A 25,354-nucleotide genomic window follows, 5' to 3' on the forward strand; every position below is an offset into this window, starting at 1 on the left:
CCTGGCAGTCGGGGGAAGGAATACAGTTTTTCCTAAAAGATAACCAAATTTATCTCACAACTAATGCTACGCAACTCTTCGGTGGTCGAAAAGTCATGATGCATTTTTGCATAGAAAAACATAGAAAAATACAAGACATCATAACTTTTCCAATGACCCATTATATCATTCATTTTTCTTGCTCAGTTTGTGGGTAACTTAAGTCACAGTTTTGAATAAATAATTATACTAAAGGGGACAGAAGGGATACTGTAAATAGCAATGCTGCTGAATATGCTTTAAGATGAGGTTCTACGGTGAAATAATTGGGCTTTAGTATTAATATTGATTAATATCTTAATTAATTAAAATATTTCGATAAATAATAAAGATGCTCATTGAGCTCAAAACAAAATTCCAGTTTCAAGTCAGGGTCAGCGAAATGAAGTTGTTATAAAATCACGAACCACTTTTATTATAGTTATCTATCAGTCAGCAACTTAGTATTTATGATGGAGGTTTCCTTAGGGACATCTAAGAAATGTGAAGAACTTGTAAGTAACACACAGAAAAGAAATGTAACTGCTCCTCTATTCAAAGAGTGGGACTAGTAAAAATATTAAATAAGAGGAATAATCAATACTGAGATGGAACATTGACTCTGAATGGAATACTGAGGACAGAGAGTGTAAGTGGTCTTTTTTAGGTCTTGCTTTTTTTCATTACAATAAAAATTATTTTTATTGCATCTGTTGGTATTAAAGGCATAGCATTAATACATCTGACCTCAATAAAGCATGAAACTTTTTCTCCATTTTTTTGGTGTCCATTTCTGAAATGGATATTTTCTCCTAATATATTAACATTGGAGAAATTACTTATTATCAATGAGTCTTTTCTGAAACCTATCAAAAATACTGGGAACCATCTAAATCAGAAATGCTGACACGATGGAATTGTTTCTTTTCTGGGTGTCTTCATGGCCCTTTCACAAGTATGCCTCATGTTCATTGAGAACTGCCAGGACTAAGTGTGTGCGCTTGTAAGAAGAGTAACCAAAAGGTGGCAGCACTTCTTTGGAAATTATTTATATTTATTTCAACATTTCTCCTTCCAAATACCACTCATAAATATTTGATATTTGAACTGTGTCAGAATAGGTTTTTATAGATCAGAAATCTCTCTTTCTTTGCAAACAGAATAAAGGTCCTAGTAGACACTGATAAAATTGAGTTTCGAAAAACGTTTGCTCTCAGTGAGGATTTGTCCTTCTCTTTAGCCATACGAGACCACATCATCTGTCATGTTTCACTATATAGTGACCCACTGAGTTTATTTTCAGAGTCAGAAAATTTTCATGCAGTCATGTAATCTATTAGCAGTCATGTAGTGAACATTCCACCAGAAGGTTTTCAGCTTTCCTTGACAGGGTAATAGGAAAACTACTATATTCTTAAAGCCCACGAAAAGATCTTTTATTCCTGAGGAGAGAAATTGAATTACAGTCCCGAATAATTTTCCTTAAACCCAGATTCTGCCATTTTTTGGTTGTTTATTCATCTATTTTTTGAGGAGAAAGTGAGATAGATGAAGAGAGGTACAGGGACACCCATCATGGTCATCATGCCAAGATCCACTCCCATCCTCAGCCAGCCAGGATCGTAGGCATGCGTGTACATACCCGGTGTGTAAGGGAGGTATTGGTACATGACCCAGGGACCCTCCATGTGCATCCAACATCCCAGAATGTGGTGTACCCAGTGTGCCATCGAAGGTGGACTCATAAGCTCAAATTCTACCATATTTTCTTACAAAAAAGGTTTTGTCATCAGTGCATTATTTAACACCTCTTTAATGTTATACACACACACACACACATATATATATTATCATTTACATTTCAAAAATAATCCAGACATTCATAGTTCTTAATTATCCCAACTACACATCTTCATTTTTCTTAGGTTAATTTTTGTCATATCCTTAATCTTTTTCAGATTCAGAATATATAAAGTTAGTAAGTCCAAATTCAAAATGTTTCTTAAACTAATAATTTGCTCTTGTAAAATAAGATGTTAAGTAAAACCTCATTGATTCAGATAAAGTAAAAATCTGAAGGTTAGACTTCTATTTAATGAGATTTCATTTCCGTTGAGTGCTTAGAGTTCATGGAAATTAAGCTAGGTAAGGCTTTTGTCAAAGTCTTGCTTTGATATATAAATTACAGTTTGATATAAATGATTTCAAGACAATTAGCTACAATGTGGCAATATTATACTTGTCTGTTTTGCACAGATGTATAGAGAGTAAGGTTGCGTTCTCTATAAGGTTGCAATAAATTTAAACATGAATGTGTGTCTTTAGGTAATTAAATGGGAAAACCATACAGCTATCAGTGGCCTACAGATCAGAGGCTTTTGGGCCTAGCAAGGAGGTGCGTCTCTAGTGGACTGGACCATGGTGCTGGAGGCCATCTTGCCAGCTGTGGGCTTTGATCCCCCCGTCAGAATTCTAAAGAGAAAATCTAAGGTCCTGGAAAGGGAATTATAGCTCAAGGAGATCCCATAGAGGGCGCTTCTCTCTTTCTCTCACTCTAATGCAAGCACTTGCCTTGTATCTTCCAAAAAAGATCAGAGGTGTCAGTAGATGGCATAGTGGTTAAGTCACTAGACTCCCACATGACCAACTGCAGTTCGAGTCCTGGACCTGCTGGCTTGAAACTTATCCTGGGCATATGTACATTCATACCCAAGACCCCAGAAAGAAAACGGAAGAGAAGAGGTCGTGCCATCACCCCTGGGGGTGGGGGGATAATTTCTCACTTTCTCTCTCACTCTCTCTCTCTTTCATTCTCTGTCTCTGGCAAGCCTGCTTTGATCTTAAATGTCCAATGAAATCTTGCTCAGAAATCCAGCCTATAGTTCAGTCCAAAGAGGTGAAATTTTGTTGTTCTGTGGTATGGAGCCCAGAGACTCACTTCTCCTTCATCCCTGACATCTCTGAGCCGTGAAACCCGAGGCACCGGTGTAGTCTTAATCTAGTCCCTTGTTTTCCGAATGGCAAGCCAAGATGTCCTCTAAGCCATGGGCTCAATCAAAGCCATGAGGATCATTAATTCAAACCAAGTAATCTCAGTTGTATGAAAAACATATGTGTATTTTTATTGTACTATTTTATATTAGTCCATTTTTTACACACTTTTTAAACAACTTTTAACAAATAGCTGTAGGAGAAAGTCTAGATATAAATACAGCTATCTGAAAACCAATTCACAGAAAATATGTATAGATAGACACACATACAGGCTCTGCATTTTCTGATAATTGCACTTTTTCAGCCACAGCACTGGGTAAAACTTGGCCAACACCAAGACCCCAGGAAATGAAGAGTACAGTGCATCCTTTATGGGGAAGAGCACGTGTTTAGAAGCTCATTCTCCACATTGCTAGTGAGAGTGGATTAATGCTTTGACCTCTTCAATTCCTATTGACCTTTTCTGAGAAGAAGCCAGTAAAAGTGCCTATTTGTTGGTATCTGTGGCACATACATTTTCTATGACTGTAGAAATCGTGGGACGTCACATGGGCCAGCATGGTTCATTGACTCTGTACAGCCATGCGCGGTGCGTGTGCAGGCTATCCTCATGTGTTACGAGGTGTGCGGTAAATACCAAGTGCGTCCTCAGTTTCCATCTCACACATGAAGGTGTACATACACAGCCGCTTGTTTCAGGATTCCTCACATCACAAAGGTTATGATCATTTCTGACAGCTGTCCTTGTTCTTTTAGAAAATATTTTTGCTAAGCAAATTCTCTTGCGTGAAATAGCAGTGTTTTGGTGACAGCAGAGTGCCTACAGAGAACCAAATGTTCAATGGTAATTAGAAAGAATGCGTCACAGTAGTTGCCGAGTTGCTGCATTCAGACTAAAATATGTTATTTAAAACATTGACTGGGTATCTGCTTGGAAGTCACACTTGTCACTGTAGCGTCTTTCCATTTTGGCATCAATAACTGCATTGGGGTCCCCTACTCTGACAGGGAACCATGGAGCTTGCAAAGAGGAAGATGTCCAGGTGATGAAGAGTGCAAGGGAGCCCTTGGTTTTATAAACATTCATGTGGAAGTGGACTCTGTCCTTTTTCTTTTTCTCTCTCTCTTTTTTTTTTTTTGGCTTACTTCTTTCATGGGTGAGACAGAAAGAGAGAGCACACACGCACCCCCACAAGGTCTCTCACTGCGATCCTCCCCCAGCCCAGCCAACACCTGGGATCCTGGCTCTGGGAGGTGTCTGGTGGATCAGAGCAACTTGTTGCCCTGCACCCCCATTCGAACCTGTTCCTCTGGGGAGGAGCCTCTGATGGTCCTTCTTCCTAGTCTCAAGGCAGACTGCCTGGGTTAGAATCCCAGTTCTGCCCCTTCCTAACTCTGGAGCCCTGAATGAATTATTTAACTTCTCTACATCCTAGTCCACACAACCATGAGATAAGGATGACGTTAACAATGGTACCAACCTTCTCACGTAGCTGAGAGTACCGACTGGTGTCCAGTAAATACCTTGTAACTCTTTCTGTTTCTTACAGTAAATGAGCCATCTCATTAAGCATCCCAAACCTTGTCCTTCACGTGAGGGGAAGCAGCCTAGAACCAGGACAGGTGGATCTAGGTAGTAATAATAAATGATCATCATAATCGTGTAGTTCCATGGAACTTTTCAAAGGAATTTTTATTTAATTTTTATTTATTATTATTATTATTAATCTGCTATAGGGTACGTGTGTGCTCATGAGAGAGAGAGAGGGAGAGAGAGAGAAAGTGAGAAAGCAAGCCACCAGATTCAGGACTCGAACTGCTGTCTGCCATGTGGGAGTCCGGCGCCTTAACCAACATGTTACCTGCTGTCCCCCAGTTCCATGGAATTCGAACGTCATACTGGGTCAGCCAGGTAACATGGTGGTTAGGACAGCTGAATTTCACATGGCCTACCATGTAGTTCAAGTCTTAGGCCTGACAGCATGAAATACACACCAGGTATGTGTCTGTGTGTGCCCATACCCCCTGGTGGTGCTTTCTCACTTCCCTTCTCTCTCTCTAACCTACTCTTTCTCCCTCTGATGAATGTACTCATCCTATAGCAAAATAAAATAAAATAAAAGCTTCTTACCTTCCAAAAACTCACTCTTTCTGCCTTTTCATTATCCTGCAAATTGATAGTCACATTCATCATGTCTTTTGATTTCTTAGTCATGGTTACAGTTTCTATTATAAACAGTAGTCTCATGTTTTCATTTAACATGCACTTTGTTTGCCTATTTTATCTCAAGGAGAGAGTTTACTAGACATTATTCAAGGCTTTTGATAAATAGTGGTCATGCATCCTGAGGTGTTTGTTAACCTTTAAGAATGTGAGGGTGTTGGAGGGCCAGCAGATGGTGTAGTGGTTATGCTGCTGGACTCCCACATGACTGAAAGTGGTTAGAGCCCCCAACCTGGTGACTTCACAATCACACCACATGCGTGTGCATGCATGCCCAAGATCCTAGGAGGAGAATGGAGGAGAAGGGACTGTGGTGTGGCCATTCCCACTGGAGACTGATTGCTCATTTTCCCTCACTATTTCTCTCTCTCTCTCTCACTCTCTCTGGCAAGCACACGTGCCCTAAGACAAAAACCTCTACCAACCCCCCCTAAAAAAAAGTGAGGATGCAGATGATCTTAGCAATGAAAAACAAAACATAGAGTATGTGCTGTGTGCTTTGCGCTTTCTCTGTGAGTTGTAGAGATGTGTATGTGTGTTTGCTTGGTTTTTAAGACCAACGTTTGTTGCCGAGCACAAAAATTGGGATATAAAATTCAAAATGAAATGGCCTGAGATATTTGAATTGTCCTCATTAAATCTGTCTGGCATTTTGTGGATCTTTTAGATCTTCCAGTTAATGCCTTGCCCATATTTGCCAAAGAGTAAATGTGTGATAAGTGTATATTTAATTTTAAAAGCTATGAAAGAAAGAAAGCTAAACTAAATGGAAACTAAACTTGTATTTTGTTTTAAGGTTTATGTTTCATAAATAGCACATCAAGGATAAAACTGGACATATTTCTCAAAATGCATGATCATTTTTAATAGGTAAAACACAACCATAAACCATTCCCTTGATTCTCTGCCTGCTAATATTTGGCTTCAAAAATGTGTGCATCATTATTTTTTCATGTGGACATTTTTAACATCTCCTTAGCTAGAATTCTTCGAGGTGCTGTTGCAAGCTCTGTGTAGCAAATGGCCAAATGCCAACCTAATAATGCTAGAAAGGGAGACCCTGAAGGGAAGTTGAGACTTTGTTTTTTTTCTCAATGTTACCTGTGCCACTCACCAGGCTTCACCTGGGATTGTACACCTTTCAGTGGGCTGGGGCTGATCCTGGGCAGGCTGCAAAGCTCTTTCTAGAATATGAATCTGAGCCATTACTAGCGCAGGTGGAGCCAGGGACATTGGAACAAATTCCATAAACCTACAACGAAATGTGCAGAGATGCCTTGAATGCATTTGCTAAGTTGTCGTCTCACACACAGCTGTGTCTGCAGATGATAAAACTGCTTTCCTAATAACAAATCTAGTTAAAAAAAAACACTATAAATAAAATGAATGACAATTGAGTGTGTGACACCTCAATGAGCAAGCCTAGAGAATAAATTCTGTGAATGTAAAAGCTATGTGGGCAGCTGGTGCCAGTCACTGCATTGTTACTCATGAACTTTGCTCATCTTTGCATATTTGGTTACATTATCCAGAATGCCTCTCCCAGCTCATTCTGTTTCCATTTCATTCCGAGGAAGTAGAGCTGTGTGTTGAAAGCTCCTCTATTCACAGGTTTGTTTCTAGTAACTGATTTTCAAATCATACGTATTGAATTTCTGAAAGGAAAATGAGTTGACGGCATAAAAATATTCAAACAAACTGCCGAATCCAGCCATATTTTTATATCCTATAAATTTTATCCAGGAAGATGATGAAGAAGTATCTCTGCAGTTTCAGATGGAACGGTACTCAGAGGACTTAAATAAACACTTGACCAAAAAGGATGAGAGGACGGGAGACAAGCACATGGAAGGATGGGCAACATGGTTAGCCATTAGAATAATGTGGCTGAAAATCTCACAGAGATAACACTGCACCTATCAGAATGCCTTCAGTTAAAGAAAATGACAGGACCCAGCAGATGGCATAATGGTTACATTGCTGGACTCCCACGTGATCCACTGTGGTTCGAGTCCCAGACCTGGCAGCTTCAAACTCACGCCTGATGCCATGTCCATGTGTGCCCAAAATCCCAAGAGGAGAATGGAGGAGAAGGGACTGGGGTGTGGCCATGCCCCCCGGGGTGGGGGGCGTGATTTCTCACTTTATGTCTCTCTGGCAAGTGCATTCATCCTATCACAAAAGTTTCTCTCTAAAAAAACGATAATGACAACAAACTTAGAACATTAGGTTCTGGTGAGAACATGGAGCAACTGGAATTCTTATACATTCCTGGAGAGAATGTGATAGATCTGGGTAGCTCAGCAGCTTTTTATAGAATGTATGAGTACTTACCGTCTGACTCAGATTCTAAGGACTTACCTTAGAGTACTTCGATTCCTGAGTACTTACCCAAGAGTACTTAGATTCCTGAGTACTTACCCTGGAGACGTGAAAACTTGTGTTCACACTAGAACTGCACATGAGCATCCATCCTAACCTTTACTTATTTATTTGTTTATTTTGGAGAGGTTTATTTATTTATTTATTTTGCTCTGAGGCACATGCCCTTGCCAGAGAGACAGAGAAACAGAAAGTGAGAAATCACTACCAGGGGGATGGCCACGCCACAATCCCTTCTCCTCCATTCTCCTCTCGAGTTCTTGGGCACGCACGCACACACGCCCGGCGAGAGTTAAAGCTGCTGGGTCCAGGACTCCAACCACATTCAACTACATGGGAGTCCAGCGACATAGCCATTACGACAACTGCTGGTCTCAATCCTAACCTTTATTGTGATAGTAAAAAGCTGGAGACATCCCAAGTGTTCCTCCAAAGTAAATGTTTCAGCTGTGCCCATCCATGCCACGCACAACTACTCTGCAGTAAAAAGGAGAAACTATTGATTTATACAACAAGTTCAAGGAGTCTCAAAGGCTGCATGCCAGGGGAGGAAAACCCATGAGCAGGGGTCACAGCCTGGACTGTTGATTCGCCATTCTCCAAGGACGTGATTATAATGACAAAAAGCAGAGCAGTGATTGCCAGGGGCTGCAGAAATGGACAGAGAGGCCAAAAGGATTGCATGAGGGAGTCTTCTCTTTGTTAGTGTTTTTATTGCCAGACGTCCTGTAAACTCACCAGGGAGAGATAAGAAACAGGGGGAGGAGAGAAAGGAGGAGGAAGAGGAAGAGGTGGGGAGAGAGAGAGAGGGAAGGCGATAGCACTCCCCAGCAGGGTGAGGCCCTGTTGCAGCACTTTTTCCTGTTTCTCAGTTCTGTCAGGACTTGCAGCATGCATGCACACATGCACCTGATGTGCTTTTTCAAGCCCTCGAGGCTGGGATTCAAACCACAGCCAGCTGTGTGGGATTCCGAGCCTCATAAACAGGCTTAACTGCTGTGCTCTGGGGCCAGCCAGTATGAGGGAGGTATTTCAGCGATGGAGCTGTTCTCCATCTTGATTATGCCACCAGTTACCTAAATTTATATCTGTGATAAAATTCCTAAAACTGTATACCACACACACACACACACACACACACACACTCTCTAATTTGTATAGTAATTTTCTAAGGATAGAGGCACCCCTGAGAGGCTCTCACCTTTCTGTGATCCTTTAGCGTGAGCCTTCCCGCCATCCAGATCACAGGTGTGCCACCATACCTGGCATGCTCTGGTTGCTCCAGGAACCAAACCCAGGCCTCTCAAGTGGTTCCACGGTCATTCAGTGACTCCCTACTACTGGTACCATTACAGCCTAGTCTGTATGGTAATTGAAAGGTTTTAAAATTGTATTTCTGAATAAGTTTCTTAAGAATCTGAACTTATGCATGGGAGAGGTCAAGTCAGCGACAGCTTCAAAACCTTCAATAGGTAATAAAATCATGTTTTTGGTTAACACACTATTAACTTTGTGGAAGAGAAATGACTATATTTGCTCAATCTTTTTACCTGGGCCAAATCTTATTGATGAGTATGAGATGGTGGTAGTGACTTTTGGTTGAACATCTTTGCTTTAACAGTTATACACTTATGTTAGTGGGTATTTAAAAACTACAAGTAATACATCAGATTCGTAAATTTATGGTAGTGTTATTTTAAAATAGAGTAACTGTGAAAATGTAAAAATAATTATAGACAGGTTTTTTTTTTGGGGGGTTGCTATAGGGCACATTGCTCGCCAGAGAGAGACAGAGAGACAGAAAGCGAGAAATCACCCCCCCCAGGGGGGATGGCCACATCATAATCCCTTCTTCTCCATTCTCCTCTCGGGATCTTGGGCACGCACACACACGCACCTAGCATGAATTTAAGCCACTGGGTCCAGGACTCGAACCGTGGTTGACTACATGGTTGTCCAGTGACATAGCCATTATGCCAACTGCTGGTCCCTTAAGACAGTTTTTAAAAGTATATAAATGAATAATTCACAAAAACCCTTGAAACTGAAGAAATACTGAACAGGTATGCATTTTCTAAGTTTAGCCAGCTTTTTAGATCATTTGGGTAGAGAAGAAAAAGGCATAAGGAAACTAAATGTTCAGTTTTATAAGTTACAGTAAAAATGGTTTGTGGAAAATATAAGAGAACATTAGACCAAGAATCTCTACTGTTCTAAAACAGCTAGGCCCAGCCTGGGCAGCCCAGTCCGTAGCATGCTGGACTGCAGTGCCTGAAGCCACATGGATCCCAGATCACCCTGAAGGCATGTGGGCGCCCGAGATCTTGAGCAACTGCAGGACAGAAGGGGGATGACCACATGACAAGACCCTGTCAGGAGTTTTGTCCCTGCCCTGCCACCTATCCCACACACACACTCTCCATCATAAGACAAAAAATAATGTCGTGTCCGTATGTGCATGTATTGTAACAGTTCTGTGGTTTGAGTGTGTTCTCCAAAATTCATTTGATGAAAGTTGGTTCTAAGAGGATTAAGAGGGTGAAAATTTAACTCATATGGGATTAAAAAGTGAGGCCTTTGGGAAGAGGTTAAGATTAAAGGCATCAGGGTGGGGCCCCCATGATCCACTCCTGGTGGGTTAGTAAGGAGAGGAGATGAGACAGACAGGTGGGCAGACACAAGCTCTCTCTGTCTTGCCCTGTGATGCCCTGGCCACTCTGGAGCTCTGCAAAGCACCCTCCCCCTCAGCAAGAAGGGCAGCCCCTGGACCATGAACTGAACCTCTGTCCTTGGAAGTCACTCAGACTCAGGTTCTCAGTTATGCAACAGACCATAGACTAAAACAAAGGATAAATTCTAAAGTGCAGAATGGACAAGAGAAACCTAGGTTTGCACTTTTCCAAGTAAAAACAATAGCCTGTAAGACAAAAATCCAAATAAGAGCAAAACTTCGCAAAGTTCATAGACGAGCGGAATTAAAGTACAAGTTTGTGTTGGTGCAAACAGTGTCGAAATCTGTGCTTTTTTCATATAATATGTATGTACTCCATGAACTTTTTTTTCTTTAAATTTATTTATTTACATTCATTCACTATATGTCATCACAGCAAACAAAATGAGATTTCCCATCCAGAATACACTGTATATTGGCTCAATCAAGGACCTCAACATACGTGTTATCATCAACAAATAATTTTCCATTTCCTATTCCCTGTATATTTTGTTATTTTTGCCATTCTTGATTCCCTGTCTCTCACCATCTGCCGTGCCCTGCCCCCCTCCCACACTGTCTCTGGTATCCATGGTTGCTTTCTATGCCTTTCCCCTCATTTTATTTATTTGCTAAAGAACTTAATTAATCTAAATATTTCCAATAGCATCCATGAACTTTTTGAAGACTCCTCATAAGTGTTTTGCTTCAGTTCATCTATTTTGAGTGATTTTTCACATGACCAGTTATATCCATTTGGCGTTTGGTCATAAATATTTCAGTAAAGACAATGACACCTGTTGATACACCATTGAATATTTAAGTAATATTTAACCTAAAAAGGAACTTTTTATGTGGACATAAGTATGGACGTGTAAAATAATCGATTTTACAGATTGTGCAAAGCTTTGGGTTATTACTATATACACCAACTGCTTCCAAGTAAACTAGATGTTATAAATTATATTTCAAACTATTCTTTAGCCAGACGTAGAATAAACAGGGCTAGTCAACAGTTGGTTATGCAAATTCAGTTTTAAATTATTTGGTGTACAAGATTTTCCCAAATTGCTGAATGTTTCTCATTGCAATAATATTGTGAAAACTATTGTAAGTTCATTATCTCTGGAAATGAACCGACAATGACCACTGAGTTGCTTTTCCCTCCAGCAGTCCCTCCTTTTTCCTCTCTCATCCTCCTGCTTCATCCCTCCCTTCCTTCCCAATCTTCTCTCCTCTTCCTTCCTCCTTCTCTTCCCCCTTCCTTCCCTTCTGTCCTTTCTTCATTTCATCCTTCTTCCTACCTTTTCTCTTCCTTCTTGGACAAGGAGCTTCTGAATCAAAGGGTATGCACACTTCACGTTGCAGTAGTTAGTGGCAGGTTGATTTTCTGAAAGGTTCTGCCAACTTAAACTGATGTGTGTATGCACAGGTATGTGTGTGTGCCCCACGTACTACTAAACTAGCGATGTATTAGTAAAGCAGTACTAGTGCATTTTCCAGGTGCCTAATCCAAACAGCATCGTTCCCCTTCCTCTATGCAGACATGCAGATACCGCTGAAGATTATCAATCAGTAAAATCCATCCTTACGTGAATTTGCATTTCCCCAGTCACACTGATATTCGGTATACTTTATGCTAACCCTCAGCAATTTCCTTTTTCTTTTTTTAGAGAGAGATTTTTGCTATAGGGAGCATGCACTCCCTGGAGAGACAGAGAGAGACACAGAAAGCGAGAAATCACTCCTCCAAGGGCATGGCCACGTTGTAACCCCCGCTCCTCCATTCTCCTCTCAGGATCTTGCTCATGCATGCACACACGCCCTGCATGAGGTTTAAGCCGCTGCATCCAGGACTTCAACTGTGGTCGACTACGTAGAAGTCTAGCGACGTAACCATATACTTTGCAGAGTTTTCAGCCCTTGATTGTATTTTAATTTGTTTACAATAACCTGGGATTCACCAAATTTTTAATCAGATTTACTCTTTCTTAGAATTTCTGCCTTTAAACTTCTTGTTTAGGAAGACCTTTTTTCAATGAAAGATTATAAAAAAAAAAAAGAATGGCCTCATATTTTAACTACTTTCGTAATTATTTTTCTCATTTGAGATTTTGTTTTAAATGTCTATCTCGTTTGGATATATTTTCAATATCATAAGAGACAGATACCCATATATTTTTCCAAATGAGTATACAATGTTGCTAGCACAAATTATTTACTAAATATCATTTAGTAAGTTCTCACATAACCACAAGTTCGTCAGGACACTCAGCTGTGTCTCTCGATATATTTGTTTATATTTATACAGTAACAAGGTATTGGAAGCATAATTGTTTTAGTAATAATTTGATAACTGATGGATCATGTTTTGCAGAATTAAGTTTTCTGGTTTTCTACAGGTAAGCTTTCTGATTAATTTAGATTTGGTTTTGAGGGAAAAAAATCCAAGTAAATATTTGTGGGCTGACACTGAAAACACACACACACACACACACACACACACACACACACACACACACACACAGGTAAAAAGTAGTATTTTTAAAATATTTCATCTTCCCATTTACAAATTTGACTTTTCTCCATTGCATGAAGTATTTCCTTTTTATTTTGACTCTTTCCATATAATTTTTAAGTTTTATTTATTTTAAAACGTTGCCAGATAATACATGCACACACTAGAGAGAGACAGAGATAGAGAGAAAGAGCGAGGGAAAGTGGGAAAGCATCCCCGTGGGTAATGGCCAAACCACAATCCGTTCTCTTCCATATTGCCCTCCTTTCTGGATTGTGGGCATGCACATACATATGCCAAATGTGTTTCTGAAGCGACCATGTTCAGGACTTGAACCACACAGCTGGCCATGTGGGATCTAGCGCCTTAACCATCACACCACGGGCTGGCCCTTAAGTTTTATTTTTATATTTATTTCATTTTTCTATGAAATCTGTTTTAAACATTTTATAATACTGGATGCTTCGTGAATTTCTCCCCTCAATGTTGTACATTTCTTTTTTCTAGCTTCTAGTAAAGCTATTGATCATTGGAGTATATCATGAAACTTGCTGGTAAACTGTTTCGTTTGGAAGGTGGTTCTTGAATTTTCTTTTTTCAGTTGAGTCTTTGGACCCTCATAGATAAATGAGAAAATCAAGTGTAAACAAATAGGGCTTTGATTTTACAAACCTTTGCCTTTCAGAAAGGCAAGGTAGCATCCCCTGAATGAGGGTCGGAATTACCACCAGAATGTACTGAAACAGTTAACAGAACAGAGTGAGCTGTGTTGCATTGTTATTGATAACTAAAGTGCCTGGACTGTGGAATTCCTCAGTCAGCTGGAAGGGAATGTCACATGCAGATAGAGCTGTGAGCATATCAGCTCTGCCTTTGACTCTGTTGGGCCTTAGGCTGTTTACCTAGTCAATGTGACCATTTCATGGGATCTTTTTTTTTTTTTTAAACACTTTTAAAAGTTCGTCTAAGTTTGTCTATTCAGGGCCGGCAGACAATGTGATGGTTTAGGCTGGACGACCACATCACCAACCACGGTTCTAGTCCCAGACCTGGCAGCTTGCTTTCTCCCTTTTCCTCTCCTCCTCTCCCTCTGTCTCTCCCTGGTGAGCACATGTACCCTGTAGCAAATTGGAAAACAATAATAATAAAATTAAATAAATAATTTTTTAAAAAAGCTTTACCTGTCCACTTCTTCCTGAGTAAAATAAAGAAGCAGACAGTACCCCCAATAGGGCCCCCCATGCCACAATGCACCCACCTCCTCGGCCAGCCCTAGATTATGGACACATGCATGCTCAGTGTTTCAGGGAAGTCTCTGGATGCAATCCAGGGACCCTCCACGTGGATCAGCCTCACATAGTTACTACTGTGTCACCATTTGGCTCCTTCATGGTCTCTGAAGTGCAGATAACAACAATATCTAATTCTTGTAGGTGTTTTGGTCATTAAACTGGATAATATATCAAAAAACACAGTGTGTTGCATCTAGTAACACCAATGAATAAGCATTAGCTATCATTATGGTTACTGCCATAATTATTCTGGGATTCTCCAGTCTTGATACCTAGCTGACATTCTGGGTCAAGCTCAGGTCACCTGCTTCCTGACTCTTCTCTGACATTCTGGGTCAAGCTCAAGCTCAGGTCACCTGCTTCCTGACTCTTCAGTAGACACTGATTTTTCTCAACTGGTCTTCTGTTTCTCTGGTAACACATCCTCTTACACATAAGTTCTCTGCCCCATGATATGCGTCCACCTCTTTTACTGTTCTTAAGCCAATTGGAAGCCCCTAGAGCATCCTGCATTTGTTTTGAATGTCCTGAAACATAAACTACGGAGGAGGAGGCATTCAGTATCCTGTTTGATTCATTGAACTCCAGAAATTTCTTACTTTTGTTTTCCTAGTTCTAATTCTTTATGTTGCTGATGGAGCTCATTTTGTCATTCACCAAACATGAGTTGGCTGAAAGAGACCCTACTCTAGTAACTAAATTCAGGGCAGCTGATATTTGAACCATAGGCCTCATTCGAATTTCTTTCAGAATGGAGAGTATATTCTGTCACCAAATTTTTATCTTTAATTAAAGGGGACCATTTTACAGTGTCAGGTATGAACACTGAAATTCAAAATGCCAAGTTTGCTTTAGGGACATGAAATTCAAAATCAAAACAAGGGGATCAGATAATCAAGCAGTGTTAATGCAACTGGACCCACGTGGGGAAGGTCCTGAGTTCACATCCTGTGACCTCCCCAAGTGTACCAGACACATGTGTGTGATTGGGCCAGCTGAGACTGAAGGTGGGTCAGGGCCTGAAGACTCTGGTGGGAGTGCATGTTTCTCTCTCACACCTCTTGCCTCCCTCCCATGGAAGAAGTTGTGGTCAGTCTGTTTTGGGCTCTTATGAAGTGTCAAATACAACATTCACTTCCTGCCTCTTACCTAGGCCCTGTGCTAGTGCTGTTGGTATATATGAGTTATGTGGTGGATTCAGACCCAAAGCCAACCATGCACAGCACAATGTGACAGACTCCAAAGTTTGTATGAAGTAGTGATGGGAGTGGCATCACAGAAATAAAATTTTTTTTTTAGTTTATTTATTTATTTCTTCTATGAGCAAGAGACACAGGAAGAGGGTAGGAACAGAGAGACAGCACCTCCGACAGGATCCTGAGGCTACAATCCCCCCCCCAAACCCCAGTTTTAGTCAGCCCAGGTCATAGACAGACACAGGCTCAGCGTCATCAGGGAGGGGTCCAGATGCAAGTCTGGAACCTTCATTTTTGAGTCAGCCTCTCAGAATGTCATGTTTTACTGCTGCACTCAACCATCTGGCCTCCTAAATGCTTGGTTAAATATCTGAATGTCAAGTGGGAATCCATAAACACAGGAGAGAAAGGGCAGAGAAAGGAACTCAACCAAAGACAAGGAGGGCTGAACGAACTTGGTGCATTTGTGCAATGGTCCTCATTGCAGCCCCTAGAACTCCGAGGGTGTGATGGAGCTGCACCAAAATGCCTGGCTGGAGAGCGTCATCTTGTGATGTCAACAGGGTGTGCTGCTGCATTGGCCCAGGCTGGTTCGAATTGCTATTTCCATGCCGGCTTCAATGGTCACTCTCAGTTCCTCCCTCCTGAGTCACCTGTATGACCAGTCCAGTTTTCTCTCCCCTAGGTCTTTGGTGTCTATTTCTTGTCTCCTCTTCTAGTCTTCCAATATACTCCTGTGAGTTGACTTCCCTTTAGCCTTTTTTGAGAGCTTTCGACTTTCTGCACTAGAAATCATTCATTCATTTACCAAACCTTTTCATAGAACAGATTCCATGCCAAGAATGTGTGTCATTGAACCATAAAGATCAAGGTCCTGCTCCTGAGAAGCTTATGGGGGATTAGAGGCACTATCCCCGAATGAAGTGAAATAGGAATGAAACAAAAGGAAGTGATGGTGAGCTTAGAAATTTGGAAGTTGTGCGCTCCATCTAATGGCACACAAATCCCCTCTTTTAAAACACTGGGCAGCAAAATGAAACAGGTCTGCCAGTTGGGTCCACTCCAACCTTAAACGCCATCTGTTCTCTGCCAACTGCCAAATATCTATCTCTGGCCCAGACTCCAAAACCGTCTCCAGTCCCCAACTTTCATGGCCACTAGGATGAATCACAGGCACCCCATACCACCATACTCAGAAATGATGTTCCATCTCCCCGACCTCAGACTTGTGCTTCCCGTGACATCCTTTCTTACTAGTCAAGAAATAGCATTCCATACTTCTAGATGCTCTGATGTGCAAAACTCAAGTTGTATCTTTCATTCTCACTTTTTATCACATTGTATGTTCAACTTATCAGCCCCATTGGCTCCCACATAAAAAATGATCAAAATTGAGCTCATTCTTTCTGCCTTGTCCACTGCTGCCTCTGTTCCCATCACCGTAGTTCTCCATCCACTACCACCTTCTTAATAGCAGCCAAATGGGGTCTGTAAACCCAAGTCAAACAGTCTCACTCCTCTGCAGAGGAAAGGCTCCTTCCTTATAAGGGCCTGAATAGTGTCTATCTTCTGGCCATTACCTTCCAGTCCCCCTTCTTTTCCGCTTTCCTCCCACTGACTGCACTCCCTCCCCCTGCAACTCTGTACCTGGTTTTCTTTCTTCTTTTTTCTTTTTTCACCAAATTGACTTAAAAACAATACCCTCCTGGCCCCAGCTGTCCCCACCCCCCCTCCTGCTTTGCCTTCCTCCTTGCACTTTTCTCTCTGGCTCTCTAACTGTTTTACTCATGCCTCTGTTTGTTGGCAGCTGTCCCCCACTGGAATGTTTAGCAAGTTGAGGATTTCTGATCCTTTTATTCAGTGCTCAGTTTTCAGCACCTAGAACAATGCCTGGCACATAAAAGCACTCTAATGCTTTGTTTAATTAATGGGTATATGAATGCATTCAAGAAAATCACTATTAACTGAAACCTGAATAGTCTTGGGATCAGTGCTCAAAATATTTCTCATTCAAACGTTGTCTATGTAGGTGCGGGAGGGCATTTCACCTGGTACCATGCTGTTCAGATGCCTCTCTATAGAGAAATAATATTTCAGGGATGAAAAACTCCCAGACTGGGGAGCTGGCAGAACGATGTGATGGCTAGAAGTTTGCACAGGGAGGCCCTGGTAACTCCCGAGCACCAATTTCTGCTGCGTTATACAGGTCAGTGCATGTCTGGAGTATAACCAAGCTCACCTATGAGTCTGAGTTCCAAAGATGGCAGAGAGAGACTTTACAGTGTCTTTTGGACTGGCACAAAAAAACCAGAGAAGCAATAGTGAGATCAGACACTTTTCTCCAAGCCTGGAGACTACATGCTGTTCTTCAAGCCCAAAAGACTATGCCAAGGAATTCATTAAGAAATGGCATAATTAGGGGCTGATGAATGGCATGGTGGTTAAGGGCACTGGGCTTCCACATGGCCGACTGTGGTTCAAGTCCCAGACTTGGTGGCTTGCTTTCTCACTTTCTCTCTCTCTCTCTGTTTCTCTTCTGCTCTCTCTCCCTCTCTGGTCAAATTAAAATTAATAAAGTTAAATAAAATAATTCTAAAAAACAGAAATATCATCATAAAAACTGTCTCAACAGTGCATTGTGGGGTTTGCACGGGTTGCTTGTGTTAGTTATTTCTCTTCCCCATGGCCGCCTGTGGTGCAAGTCCCAGACTTGGTGGCTTGCTTTCTCACTTTCTCTCTCTCTCTCTCTCTCTCTCTCTCTCTCTCGCTCTCTCTTCTGCTCTCTCTTGCTCTCTGGTCAAATTAAAATTAATAAAGTTAAATAAAATAATTCTAAAAAACAGAAATATCATCATAAAAACTGTCTCAACAGTGCATTGTGGGGTTTGCACGGGTTGCTTGTGTTAGTTATTTCTCTTTGATTTTGGACTCTCTGGGCCAGTGGCTTTGCATTTTTCTGTCTGTGACCTATGGAAGAGCACATTTGTATCCCAATCCAGCCCACACAATTATGACAACTACAGGAAGTAGTACTGAGCCTTCCTCTGTGTGAGGCATCAATATCACCCCTGTTTGGTTACCTGTTACCGCATGATTACGCTTTTTTTGTTGCTGTTTTTGGTGCCCACTGATAGAGCCAAAGAAAGAGTGAGGCAGATGAGGGACTCATTATAAGACTTAAGGGGAAGCCAAAAATTTCAGTGAAGGTGAATACTATTTTAAGATAGTACTTATTTTTAAAATGATCTATTTAACTTTATTTACTATTACTATTTCAATTTTCTATAGGGCACATGCACTCACCAGAGAGATACAGAGAGAAAGAGAAAGTGAGAAAGCAAGCTTCCAGGTCTGGTACTTGAACTGCAGTCAGCCATGTGGGAGTTTACACCAAAACCACCACGTCACTGCTGGCGCCTTAAGACATTATGATACAATCAAAACGAAGGCAAACCATCCTCAATGAGTAAGATATGAACTTTTTTTTTCTTTTTTTTTTTTAGAGAGATTTTTATCATAGGGCACATGCGCTCACAAGAGAGACAGAGAAAGAGAGACAGAAAGTGAGAAATCACCCCCCAGGGGGATGGCCAGCTGCAATCCCTTCTCCTTTCTCCTCTTGGGATTTTTGGCACACACGCACATGCACCTGGCATGAGTTTTAAGCCGCCAAGTCCGGGACTTGAACTGTGGTCAACTACATGGGAGTCCAGCGACGTAACCATTACGCCATCTGTTGGTCCTCGAATATGAACATTTTGCATAAACACAGGCAGTGCATTTGCTTACAAGCCTGCATTATTGTGGACCTCTATGTGCCTGTGTCCTTCACATTCCCCTGAAGGGTGCGTTTACTGAGGTCGACAGCAGCATTTGGAGAGATCGTGCAACATGGGGCTTTGTGCAGTTTGGGATCATAGAGTTTATATTAACTTATTCCAATTGGCTGAAAATAGAGAGCATATCCCCCGACGAGTGCAACGGCACCTCTCCCCTTCTCTGGCTCAGGAGGACTGGCCAGAGCACTGCTGGTCACCTTGCACTGCATTTATCTCTGTGCATATTTCCAGTTGGAGGGAACAGCCCTGATCAGCTCCCTGCCTCCCTGGGCTCGGTGGGTTTTGCCAGTAGGAGCGTCTCACCTGACGTCAACTGTCCATTCCCCATCTATCTTCTAGAGGCTGTACTTAGCTGCCTGGGGCTCTGCATCACTCCTTTATCAGTTTTTAAAAATCAACCTATCCAATTGCCAATTTGTATATATGTATTTCACCCACATATACACACATATATTTCAAATAATTGAGGTGAAACATTTAGGGGCAGTGAAGTAGCAGAGACATATGTAATTCATCAGAATAGAAAGTTATTACAGAGTGTACATTAGACTATAATATATGTTGAGTCTGATGGGAGTCTTCTGTGTTCTTCTTTAAGCAGCTAACTTACATCACGGGAGTGGCGTGTGGGAGAAGAGAGTTCTATAATCAGCTACTTACACGGATAGCGCAGTAGAGGCACACTGAACACAGCCTGTGCTTAGCTGGTGGAAATCTTAAATCATGAAGAGAGGATGATGGCCCAAAGTTGCTCTGAGTGACAGGGGTGAATTAAAAGTCCAGGTTTGTTTCCTTCCCTGCGGTGTAGTGTAATAAAATCTCTTCTGGTAGCTTTTAAGTGTTGTTGTTAAACTTGTTTTGACAACAGCAGCATTTTAAGTGAGGTACACAGAGGCACACCTGTCTCCATTGTCTCCTAACCTTAAATCTATTCAAGTATGCGTTAGTTTGCCTTCACACTTGAGCTTACCGGATTGTGTGAAACAATTCCAAATCACAATTAATTTTATCGGCCCTGACTAATACTGTTTCAGGAACCGGAGCGCTCCAAACCTGAGCACATTTCACAGGGCTGTGGAATAAAATGCGAAATTACCATAGGTCAGTCGTGAGTTCAGGCTGCCTGAGTTCAGGCTGCCAGAGGGAACAATGGCATATACCTTGGGGAAGTGATCAAGCGACAGTATGCATGATCGAAGACGATCTTCAAAGCAAAGCTGTTTTCTCTGGTTTAAACAAATGGACGGATGTGGGTGGGGTGATGTGTCCGCTCCAAAGACAGGCTGCTTAAAAGGCTGAGAAGCCGCCGTGCCACCAATCCCGTTCTGAGAGCCACGCTGCCAGATTTCACAGGTCTCATGCAGGACATGAAAGCAGTTTATGAAAGTGCAGGAGACATGGGCAGTTTCAGAACCATCGGTAAAAGGCGGGATTTTACATTCAATCAGCGGTGTTATAAAAACCGCTTCAGTGAGATAGATATCAGATTCATAGCTCTCGCAAGTACCGCAAAGGCAGCCGGCTCCATAGAATGGATACAACTTGTTAAAATAAAGTGGGGGAAATTTAAGGGAAATGGCAGTATTCTATGAAGTAAAAAAGAAAATATGCACACACACACACACATATATATCCATATGCACGTACGCATGAGAGAGAAAGTCTATTGCGAGGGACTAGTCTAAGCAGGAAATGAAAAGTATTTCTAGTACCCTGACTAACAGCAGAGTTTATTTTTTACCAAGGCCCCTCTTTTTTTGTTCATTTGTTTTTTTGTTTGTTTGTTTTTGAGAGTTTTTTGCTATAGGGTGCATGTGCTCACCAGAAAGACAGAGAGAGACAGAGAGACAGAAACCAAGAAATCACCCCCCCCCAGGGGGGATGGCCACGCCACAATCCCTTCTTCTCCATTCTCCTCTCGGAATCTTGGACACGCAAGCACACAAGCCCGGTGTGAGTTTAAGCCACCAGATCTGGGACTCGAACTACGGTCAGCTACATGGGAGTCCAGCAACATAGCCATTACTCCAACTGCTATTCCCATTCATGTTTTTTGACTGAATGAATGTGATATAAACAGAAACCAAGAAATCCCCCCCCCCCCAGGGGGGATGGCCACGCCACAATCCCTTCTTCTCCATTCTCCTCTCGGAATCTTGGACACGCAAGCACACAAGCCCGGTGTGAGTTTAAGCCACCAGATCTGGGACTCGAACTACGGTCAGCTACATGGGAGTCCAGCAACATAGCCATTACTCCAACTGCTATTCCCATTCATGTTTTTTGACTGAATGAATGTGATATAAAATTCTATTACCTCAAATCAGATGATTTATAACTTCTCACTATTTTACATCAGTTTTGTTTATTTGCTTTTTTTTTTTATTTGTCAGAGGGTTCATGTGCTCACAAGAAAGGCAGACAGATGGGGGGAACAGGAAAAAGTACCCCCTTAATGGGGTCATGGTCACACCACAGTCCCTTCTCCATTTCTCCATCCTGCCATGATTTAAAGCATGTTTGATCACATGCCCAGCATGTTTTTCAAGCCTCTAGGGCTAGGATTCGAACCTCAGGGTTGGCTATGTGGACTCTGGCTCCCTAACAATCAGGCAACAGGGCCAACCCTTTTTTATCTAAAATCTCTAAAACCAGATCGACAATGCAAGAGTTCAAGCTTTAATTGCCAGTGGTTCACCATTTACACCAATATTCTCTTCTTTGCTCCCAGCCTAGCTCTCCAAATGAGAAACATCAGCCATGATCCCATGACAAGAAATTCCTCATAGACCTTGGTCGCCACAGTGCAAAGACTAGCTTGGAAGAGATGGTTCTGTGATAGTGTTAAGATAGGTGATATGTGTTCAATTCATAAACTTTTTACCTGGGTTTAGTCTACCTTCCTAAAAGGTGTATATCCTCCCTGTCAAAGATTACCCTTGTGGTTGTTAAAAAACAAAGCAAAAACTAGCCTTTCTACGAATAGGTCCTGAAGAATTGAGAGAGAATAATAGTTTCTGGGAGTTAACTATTGTGATAATTGCAGTGGGCCAGGGACAACCTGTCTGTGTATCTATTGGACCCGAATCCACTAATAGGCATTCAGCAGTCTCATTCTTCTGGATGGTCAACTTATTCCAGTTAACTCAGAAAACATGACTGAGGGCCTGATATTTCCTCAGTCAAATGTTCTTAACAGTGAATCCCCACTTTTTTATGTAAAAATGGGATTCTTGGAGCCAGCAGGTGGCATGGTGGTTAAGGCACTGAACTCCCACATGGCTGACCATGTTTCAAGCCCTGGACCTGAAGGCTTTCTTTTTTACTTTCTCTCTCTCCCTCTCTCTCTCTCTCTCTCTCTCTTTCTGTCGCTCTTTGCACACCCAATAGCAAATTAAATAATAATAATAATTAATTAATTAAATTAATAATTCTCTTAAAAAATGGGATCCTCATATATAAAGGAGGAAATTTTATTTCAAGCAATTGAAAATTAACAGAGCTCCATTTCCTTCCTGTACAATATTATACTTTCATTGATGGGAAAGCACAAAAATAGCTCTAATCACACACTATTGCTTTAATAGTACACGATTGTTTCGTAGTATATTTTTACTGTTAGGAATGTTAAAGTACCTTACAGTTACATGGCATTTTATACTTTTTAAGTGTTTTGGTTGTATATTAATTTAATTGCAGTAATAATCATATGAGTGTAGTATATGTGTCTTGCTCTACCCAGAAGTAATTGCCTCTGGTAATAGTCCTATACTGAATCGGAAGTAGTTGTTGTTATTGCAGGAAAAGAAACCTGTGGGGTAGTATGGGGAAGATAGTTTGGCTGTGTGGGTGTGTGGAGTTGTGAATATGTAAAGATGTATGGAATCAGCCAGGTTTATGTTTAGTTGACCTCTACCTGGTCATGAGATCCCTGAAAGTTTTCTAACCCAACTCGACTTACATTTTCTCACCTCAAAAATATGAATAGTAATACAGACTTCTCCATAATAATGCAAAGGACCTATCTTGCATTATTATGGAGCAGTTCCAGGGAAATCACACGGGTAAATCACACAGCATGTTGCCTGACTACAGTAAATTGTCCAAGTAATAACCCTTCGTTGGTAGTTCCAGGTGATCACAGATGCCAGGTGGGAATTTAAAAGCATTCTGCAACTGAAAAGTCATTAGTAGTGGAAGACTATCGATACAGTTACAAGTCCTTTCATGGATTTTTCAAGTTAGTCTCCCAAATTGTCTGGTTTGAGCACATCCTGGTTTAGCAACATCAAGTCACCTATGTCTTTTCCTTATGTGAATATAGGACATAAACTGTCCAACACCACCCTGCATTTAAATGTGGAGAGTAGAATAATGTAAAGGTTTCCTGGAGTCAGTCTCTATGGTCGATGCTCTTAGAGAACTGCTCCATGTTTTCATATTGGGTAGTCGGGAAAGTCATGACACATTTTCATGTAGAAAAATATAGAAAAATACGCTATGGCATCCCGACAGCCTAATAGTAGTCATCTGACCTGTTTCCTCAGGTTCACAGTTTGCCTTGCTGGCCCTGGAGGTCTCAGGTCATTTCAGTTTGGGCATTCCCTCTGTTTTGGATAGAGCTTGATCTTTCTATGTGGGTCTGTCCATTCTTTCTTGAGAGTCTGACAAGATGTTTTTCACATCCAAGTTAGGCACATCATTAATGGTTTTTATCCTAGTCTGATTCAAAGTGGCTTACTGGGAATTTTTAACTCTTATGCCGTTCTTGGCTTACTGTTAGAGAGTTGGATGGATAAAAGAGTAAGAAGTGGTATCTATTGCTTTTTGAGTACCTCAAATCCTCAATTTAATTCAACTATGGCTGCTTGAGCTTGCTTTTGTGTACCATTTAGCCCCTTGTTTTATAAAAAAAAAGTTGTCCATTCTTCATTCTCTTTCTTTCTGCCAGTGTCCAGCATAATGTAAGTGTGAAATAAAGCTCGTGAGCCAAATTGTCTTACTTGCAGTGTGGAGAGGATGGTGGTCGTACCCAAGGTGAGCTTCATTTATCACCTCTACCTAAAAGATAGAAAGTCAGCCCTGAGGGGGCTGCACAACTCCACAGATGACACCTCAGCTTTGCTGGACAAATGCAGAATTTGATGACTCTGAGATGGCACAGACGTGTGGCTTCAGCGTGAACCAGGGGAAGACGGCACACACAGGCTGGTATGGAGAAGTCTTCAAGGGCACCATGGAAGATAATTGGTAATAACAATGGCAGGAACTGGGGAAGAGTGACAGGCAGCCTGCTGAGCTAATGGAATTCAATCTAAGGGACTCGGTTCAAGCTCAGTAATGACATCAAGTCTGAAAGACTGCAGTTAGCAAGGACTGCAGTCTTCAAAAGGACTGCATGGGAGAAAGATTATTTTTCTCATTCACTACTTACAATGGAGCTTCAAATCAAACCACGGTTTTTGTTGTTCTGAACAGACACAGGCCTGGGCCTTCTCTATCTTGGCGCTCTCTCTCTCTCTCTCTCTCTCTCTCTCTCTCTCTCTCATTTGTCCTTCAAAAAATGCCCACGTCCCACCTCTGCCTTTTGAAATCTACTCACTGTCTAAAGCTAAGTTCAAATAAAACCTTCTCCAAGGCCCTTTGCTTCTCATGTCCCCATCAACTTTTATTCTGACTTCTCTCCAGCCTCTCATAGTGTCATTTTTGAACTTGATTCTTATGGTTATAACAATATTTTTCTATTACCATAATCAAGTGTTTTCTAGTCCCCTAAACTAGATTGGAAGATTCTTGATAAGCCTTGCTCATTTGGGGTAGATTGAGGTAGGGAGAAGGGGTCTCAATATCTTGTCTAATGCATGGAGTTAAAACTAACAGTTAATTGCATCATTAAATAAATAAATTAATAATAATCATTTATATAAATTATCCATTGAAGTCTTAACTATATAAGCCACATTGGATTTGTTTTCTCTAATCCCTCTTGGATAGAGGCAAAAATCTTCAAAAAAGTCAGTTTTGGGGACCAGCAGGTGGCATGATGGTTATGGTGCTGGACTCCCATATGTCTCACATGGTTTGAAAATCATGGCATGTGTGTGTACATGTGTGCCCCAAATTCTGAGATGAGAATGGAGGAGAAGGGATTGCGGCATGGCCATACCACTGGGGTGGGGTG

The 25,354-nt window shown here is 41.5% G+C and overlaps 1 protein-coding gene across 1 annotated transcript in view; it reads left to right on the plus strand.

The window, feature by feature from the left end:
• LOC106734337 (catenin delta-2) overlaps nt 1-25,354 on the plus strand; it is a 387,604-nt gene that overhangs the window by 278,116 nt on the left and 84,134 nt on the right. The window lies entirely within an intron of this gene.

The sequence above is a fragment of the Tupaia chinensis genome, unplaced genomic scaffold (genome assembly GCF_000334495.1).
Source record: "Tupaia chinensis unplaced genomic scaffold, TupChi_1.0 Scaffold000096_1, whole genome shotgun sequence".
Classification (NCBI taxonomy): domain Eukaryota; kingdom Metazoa; phylum Chordata; class Mammalia; order Scandentia; family Tupaiidae; genus Tupaia; species Tupaia belangeri.